Here is a 6569-nt window from a genome sequence, read left to right on the forward strand (position 1 = left end):
CGCAGGAGGCGGTGCGAAAGGTATGAGCCTTTACTGCTGGATGCCCCACAGAGCATCATGGATGGTCCCTGTGGCTGTGCAGGAACCACTACCAGGACAGGTGTTGGCTGACGCTCTGGGTGGGATGTACGTGGCCACAGGGGTTTATCTTGAATGGGCCGGTTCACAGCTCCGGCTCTTCCACATCTACACTGCAAATATAAATCATACACGTGATGATGACTATAATTCATGAGAATCAATGTGTATGACTATCAATTCACATGGTGTTGTTGTGTTTAAGTTCAAACCATCCAGCTGATAAATTCAGATATGTTCACATATTGTAATAAAGTCACATACTTGTGAAATGAAGAACTGGACAACTTACCTCCGCTTCTGACCATACCTTTTCCCAGCTGCATGACGTAGCTCTGGTACTGAACCTGAGGTCGATCTGGAGCTGGTAGGGATTCTGGCAGAGTAGGAGCTGCTGGCATTGGTTCTTCTGACAGCACTCTTTGGTGGGGTTTCACCTTTGGCCCTGTAGTTAGCCTTCTTCTCTTCCCGTGCCATGAATGTAGAGATGGCCTTGAATCGCCAATCTTCAGCCTTAGGTCAGCTGGCACTAGGTGACTGTTGTCTGCCAGTTCTAAAAGGAGCAGGGCCAAGGCTTCTCCAGCCCAGGAAGATGCAGATGGCTCTGGGTCATCAGCACATCCTGCAGAGCAGGACTGTCCTTCTCCTCCACCTGTTCTGATTGAGTGAGGATGACATGTTTGTCACTGACAGTGTCCATAGGATCCTGCTCTGACTCTGCACCCACGACCACACCCTCATCTGCCAGCTCGTCCTCACTTTGTTCAGCCGTCTCCTCTTCTTCACGGGACTGCTCTTCCTCAACTGCAAATATGTAATGTACTAATCACCAGTGTGTCTAGGCAGTTACAACAACTAACAGTAGACTAATTAACACAACATGGCAATGCTGCAGTTCATTTGTTTCATAATGTGTAAAATAAAAATGAACTGTATCATACATACTTGTCATGGATAGAATATGCATGATATTATAGGTATTTGACCACTTAGTATGTATGTATATTGTTATAATGCAAGATTTTGTACCTTACTGGGCATAGTAATCCCTTGGAGTTAAGCTGGTTGACTGGCACGTGGCATACTCTACTCCAAGGAGCTCCTCCTCATCTGGGTCCTTGTATACAGCAGGGTAGGGCATTGGAGCGGCAATGATTAACGATTAATGCTTTTAAAATCCAACAAAGGTTAAAGTCAAGGGCAACTGGACTTGGTTGAAGATACTGGAAGACCTTTCGTCCCTCATCCAAAGGACTTCTTCAGTTCTGACTGACTGGCAGGGAAACTCAGCTATTTAACCTCAGTGGGGTCGTTTGCCAGGATCGTTGATACCGCTGGTTCGTTAGTGTTCCTGGCTGTTGTAACGACAGTCATTACAGTCGTTAGTACTACCGAGGCCGAGACTGAACGACCATCGTTGGTATCTTCACCTACCTCAGTTGGGAAGTGTTTTAGGGTATCATATATTTTTTTTTTTGCTTTAGGACTTTTCAGCGTTTTTGAGGATTTTATATATAATTTAAATTAATTTAAAAAAACAACAAATTTGGGAGTAGACTTCACAATTCTACATTTGTGAATGAAAAAATTAGCTATTACTACTGAGCTCATCACCCTTGCTTTGCAATATCAATCCAAATGTTTATGTTTAAACTCATTTATGTATATCACACCAAAATGTCTGTATCACATTACATGAGAAAAACACATGGTCTGTAGTTTCGATATCACTTTCACAAAATGTACATGTGTTATCATCGTTATCATCTATACCAAAGCGAAGTCTAAGTAATTCTTTAGAGGGGTAAATGGTGTTCATTACGTTTCTTTCATTTTGGGGGGTATAAGGAGTGTTAGATGTTGTTCTTAATTTAGTAATTGAATCTTTATCAAATTTTGTAGGATGTTGTTTTTATTTTGTCTTTCAGGGTAAAGGTATTCAGTAAAACAATTTCTAATAAAGTGGTTAGTGCATTTTCTATCCAGAACAAAGATTCCTTGAATTGATAGTGGGCCCAATTGTGGTTGTATTGGATGATATGCCAAAGTGTTAGAAAGTCAAATTCTTGGGGTAGTGTTCTATGTAATTTAGTAAAGTCTGATTTTAAGGGTTTGAAATTATGCTTGATGCAAAATTGTTCATAATTTAAAAATTGTCCGTTGGTATCCATTAAGTCAGCTATGGACCATATATTTCTCCCATACCAATCTTCAAAGAACAGAGATCTGTTGCGGTGCAAAACACATGGTGTGGGGTGAGAAGTTATGTACATATAAAATTTTCCAATACAAGAGTATTTGTCTATGAAACTCTGACAATGATATAGGTAATTTGTCAACATTAAAGTTCGCTCTAAGAAGAAATTCTAAACCTCCAATTTTCTTGAATAAGGCATTTGGAATACAATGCCAAAAGAAGTTGCTGTGTTTGATCCAAGATTTTACCCAATTTATTTTTAAGGTTCCATTAAGGCAGTCAAAATCAATAACTTTGATATGCATGATATTTATAGGTATTTGACCACTTAGTATGTATGTATATTGTTATAATGCAAGATTTTGTACCTTACTGGGCATAGTAATCCCTTGGAGTTAAGCTGGTTGACTGGCACGTGGCATACTCTACTCCAAGGAGCTCCTCCTCATCTGGGTCCTTGTATACAGCAGGGTAGGGCATTGGAGCGGCAAAGTTGGGCTTGAGGACATGCTCTTTACCGAAGAGCACCTCAGCCTGCTGAATCTGCCGCGGGTCCATACACCACGTCTGACTGCCATGACCACCAGCAACCCGGAGTGATTCCATGCGGCTGTTCCACTGCACAGCAAATGCAATCAGATACACCTGAAATACATGACCATTCATGCATTATTGTACATCAGAAACTAATTTTGATTACAAAGTGGGCATCGCCCAGCAGCATGACATACAATTTGTCTTTTGTCCGCAATAGGCTATTTTGTGTGTGTGCATCTCATACACCCAGTTGATGCTATGTGAACAGCATAGAGCTCACACAAGCACAAGAGGAGAGGGTAGCACAAAAGCAGGGAGGATACAGGTAAAGTATGCCTATGAACAATGATGTGTAATCAATATTTTTTTTAATATTAAAGCGGTTTATACTTACTTGGAATGGCATAACTCCACATCTCTGTGGGGAATGGCATTGTACAGGTGTGAGTGCAAGCCCTCCAAGGAGTTACTGCCTCGCCGACACCTGTACTTGTTTAGGCAGACACCATTCAGCACCACCACCTTCACTGAAACATACAGCTGTATGCCAGGGGGTCCTGTAAAACATAAGTTACTTATTTATTATCCTGCCACATACACTGCACTTCTGTCCCTCCAAATCTATGCTTTTTATCTGATGTAATAAAACAGAAACAGATTCAAATTAGTTTCTTCTTTTCAAACTGTACAGTGGACTAAACACTGGAAGACCAGGAGATGCAAAACATGTACACAAGTAACAGTACTGCTATTAATATTACTTAAAGTAGAAGTAAAAAGGTATTTTGTAAAATAATAATAATTAAAAAAAAATACTACACAAGTACTGAGGAATCTTCATGGATGTTATCTGATTTACCTTTTAATGTGATATTTCATATGATTAGCTGAAAGTTCAAAAGGTAATGGTTTTATAATTTTAGACTATATTTTTGCTTGCCTTGTGTTTTCAGTGTTTTAACATGTTATTGACTGTTAATGGCTTATCAGTTACTATGAGACAAAATAGTTTAAATTAGTGGAGATAGCCGACAAAACAGGCCTAAACTATTTAAATGTACAGTATGTAGTCAGTCAATTCCAACAGGACAAACTGGCAAGTGACAGTAGTGTTACTAGCCATAAGTAAAATCTACCTGTATTTGGATAGTAGGTTAGTTCTAATGTCCAGCCCTGATTGTGTTTGGGTATTTCCAAAGTATTTACTTTTTAGTAAAACATTACAAAGACTATCAAGAATTACTGCATTTTACGATTCATTTTAGTTAGTTAGATGGGCGATTATATTTTCTCTATTAATGCTTTTAAAACTTTAACAGTTAATAACTTTGTAATTGCTGCATGTAAATCCATGCAGAAAAACTGTTAGAAAGCGTATCTATTCGTAAAGCCGTTTTTGGCCAAACGCTACGCGAAGACGTGATGTTAAACAGTCCTAGTCTATTTAATACACTAAAATCCGCTGTTCCGTGCTAATCGCGGTATCTAATGCGAGCCGTTACAGCTAACCCCGCTTAAACACTGTCAACGATCATTCGGTAAAGACTAAAAACGTATAAAATCACAGAGAATATACTGGACTTACCTCTTGTTTGCTGTCACCGATCTCAGCCCACTGATGATAGTAGTGTTGTTTACGCTTATCATTCCCATGATGCACTTGACGCGGTGAGTCAAAGCAATGGCTGGTGGGTTGAGGGTTGTGGGTTGGGTTGCGTAAATAACACTACCATCATCAGTGGACTGAGATTCAAGGTTAATGTGGGTATTCCTCAACGTTGCCAAATCTCACCATACCTGTTCATCTTAGCCACAGATTGCTAGCAATCTATATTAAAAACTGTAATGATATTAAAAAACTTAATGTACTTGGAACAGACATTATACTCAGCCAACTAGCAGATGACACAACAATATTCTTAAAAGATACCAAATTTAAACAACTATTGCCAAAATCGAAACATTCTCCAAAGCATTAGGCCTAACATTAAACTTAAAAAAGTGTGAATTGCTGGCTGTACACGACACTCTACTGAAAGACATCTGTAATATCCCTATTAAATCAGAAATTAAAACTTCTGAATGTAGAAAATAAAATTAAAGAATGCAAGTCAAGACTAAATATATGGCTACAGAGGGACTTATCAATACTAGGTCGAATTTACCTAACTAAGATGGAATGTTTATCGAGATGTATTTACCCAGCCTATTCCAATGCCATTCCAAACAAATTGATTAAATCTATCAACCAAATCAATTTAAATTTCATTTGGAGAAATAGACCACATTATATGAAGAAGAGCAGTATGGTTAAAGACACAAAGGATGGAGGACTCAAAGTTATTGATTTTGACTGCCTTAATGGAACCTTAAAAATAAATTGGGTAAAATCTTGGATCAAACACAGCAACTTCTTTTGGCATTGTATTCCAAATGCCTTATTCAAGAAAATTGGAGGTTTAGAATTTCTTCTTAGAGCGAACTTTAATGTTGACAAATTACCTATATCATTGTCAGAGTTTCATAGACAAATACTCTTGTATTGGAAAATGTTATATGTACATAACTTCTCACCCCACACCATGTGTTTTGCACCGCAACAGATCTCTGTTCTTTGAAGATTGGTATGGGAGAAATATATGGTCCATAGCTGACTTAATGGATACCAATGGACAATTTTTAAATTATGAACAATTTTGCATCAAGCATAATTTCAAACCCTTAAAATCAGACTTTACTAAATTACATAGAACACTACCCCAAGAATTTGACTTTCTAACACTTTGGCATATCATCCAATACAACCACAATTGGGCCCACTATCAATTCAAGGAATCTTTGTTCTGGATAGAAAATGCACTAACCACTTTATTAGAAATTGTTTTACTGAATACCTTTACCCTGAAAGACAAAATAAAAACAACATCCTACAAAATTTGATAAAGATTCAATTACTAAATTAAGAACAACAAGAATTACTTAGACTTCGCTTTGGTATAGATGATAACGATGATAACACATGTACATTTTGTGAAAGTGATATCGAAACTACAGACCATGTGTTTTTCTCATGTAATGTGATACAGACATTTTGGTGTGATATACATAAATGAGTTTAAACATAAACATTTGGATTGATATTGCAAAGCAAGGGTGATGAGCTCAGTAGTAATAGTTAATTTTTTCATTCACAAATGTAGAATTGTAAAGTCTACTCCCAAATTTGTTGCTTTTTTTAATTAATTTAAATTATATATAAAATCCTCAAAAACGCTGAAAAGTCCTAAAGCACAAAAAATATATGATACCCTAAAACACTTCCCAACTGAGGTAGGTGAAGATACCAACGATGGTCGTTCAGTCTCGGCCTCGGTAGTACTAACGACTGTAATGACTGTCGTTACAACAGCCAGGAACACTAACGAACCAGCGGTATCAACGATCCTGGCAAACGACCCCACTGAGGTTAAATAGCTGAGTTTCCCTGCCAGTCAGTCAGAACTGAAGAAGTCCTTTGGATGAGGGACGAAAGGTCTTCCAGTATCTTCAACCAAGTCCAGTTGCCCTTGACTTTAACCTTCGTTGGATTTTAAAAGTATTAATCGTTAATCATTGCCGCTCCAATGCCCTACCCTGCTGTATACAAGGACCCAGATGAGGAGGAGCTCCTTGGAGTAGAGTATGCCACGTGCCAGTCAACCAGCTTAACTCCAAGGGATTACTATGCCCAGTAAGGTACAAAATCTTGCATTATAAC

The 6569-nt window shown here is 38.2% G+C and overlaps 1 long non-coding RNA gene across 1 annotated transcript; it reads right to left on the reverse strand.

Annotated features, from left to right (window-relative positions):
* Window positions 1–425: 425 nt before the first annotated feature.
* LOC119884153 lies at window positions 426–6311 on the reverse strand. Its single transcript, XR_005440945.1, has 4 exons — window positions 4398–6311; window positions 3207–3369; window positions 1108–2920; window positions 426–882 (listed from the first exon to the last, which is right to left on the reverse strand). It is a non-coding gene; the product is annotated as an uncharacterized LOC119884153 (long non-coding RNA).
* Window positions 6312–6569: the final 258 nt, after the last annotated feature.

This window comes from Micropterus salmoides, unplaced genomic scaffold (assembly GCF_014851395.1).
Source record: "Micropterus salmoides isolate LMB-PRFRI ecotype aquatic unplaced genomic scaffold, ASM1485139v1 Ms_hic_scaffold_3225, whole genome shotgun sequence".
Taxonomy (NCBI): Eukaryota; Metazoa; Chordata; class Actinopteri; order Centrarchiformes; family Centrarchidae; genus Micropterus; species Micropterus salmoides.